This window comes from Bactrocera neohumeralis, chromosome 2, assembly GCF_024586455.1.
Source record: "Bactrocera neohumeralis isolate Rockhampton chromosome 2, APGP_CSIRO_Bneo_wtdbg2-racon-allhic-juicebox.fasta_v2, whole genome shotgun sequence".
Lineage (NCBI taxonomy): Eukaryota > Metazoa > Arthropoda > Insecta > Diptera > Tephritidae > Bactrocera > Bactrocera neohumeralis.
In genome coordinates, this window is record NC_065919.1 from 66429745 (window position 1) to 66430936 (window position 1192).

General features: G+C 34.4%; 1 non-coding gene across 1 annotated transcript; it reads left to right on the forward strand.

The window, feature by feature from the left end:
* Window positions 1–553: 553 nt before the first annotated feature.
* Window positions 554–625, forward strand: Trnam-cau (transfer RNA methionine (anticodon CAU)). The gene has a single exon. It is a non-coding gene; the product is annotated as a tRNA-Met (tRNA).
* The last annotated feature ends 567 nt before the right edge of the window (window positions 626–1192 follow it).

A 1192-nucleotide genomic window follows, 5' to 3' on the forward strand; every position in this document is an offset into this window, starting at 1 on the left:
TCGCATCTAAAATGCTTGCATACATTCACAGCCGTAGCTTCAACGCAGACATTTGCAGCACTTAAATTGAAATCACAATTTTCGCCAACGTGCAATCAACTGTGCAACACGCCCACACGCCCACTCTGCCACACTTAAGCGTGTGCTCGCACGCCCATCTATTTTCATTACAAGTTCAAAACTATTCCCACACAAATATTTAGAATCATGAGTTATGAATTTGTAAGGCCACGTGCTGTAAATATTTGTAGGTTATACTTAATAACGGTATGTTTGTGCTGCCTTTACTTATGGACGCACTCGTACATCTCAAGCATCGCTATTCTCTCGGGAAATTAATATTAAAAACCTTTTAAAGTCTAAATTCAATGTTTGAATAATAGAAACGGAAAGGTCCTCACGAAGTTAAGGAAATTTACGTCGAATATTCATTCATCTAAAAATTTACTTGAATTTGAGTGAAAGCAAATTCTCTTCGATCAGTTTATATAAAGTGTATACGCGTCTCTTTCTTAGCGGAACGTGTTTGCCATTTGCCGGTTAGTAGATAAGCAGCAGAGTGGCGCAGTGGAAGCGTGCTGGGCCCATAACCCAGAGGTCCGAGGATCGAAACCTTGTTCTGCTAATTGTTGACTTCAAAGTCGCTGATTTAGTTTTATTAAAAAATAACTGTAAAAGTAGTACAATTAGTTAAGCATAATAACTTGTATCTAGCGGTAAATGCTAGTAAATGAATAAGACAATGCTGTCTAATTATTTTTAATTTTCGTGCAAAATTACTTTATTCAAGAAAAAATGTTAACTTCGGCACTGAAGCTATTGTACCATTCACCGGTGCTTTTCTTATATCATAAAAGAGTGTACAAAATCTTTATCTATATTTTGATCGATCTTTTTATATACATAGCAGCTATATGCTAAGTGATCTGATCTGAAAAAACCCTTTTTTTCTTAATAATTGAACAAAAAGAGATTATTTGTGCAAGAACTTGTAAAGTCCGGTGTAAAATTAAGATCGGTTTAGTAGTTCGCGAGAAGTTTTGACATCCGGCTTTGGAAACATAGGCAACATTTCGAGAAAAACGCATATTCAGTAGGATTATATATTTAAGACAATATTCAAGAGTTGTTAAATAATTAAAAAAGACAATAAAAAAATATATATTTTTTTTGATGCCGTGAAACCTATATT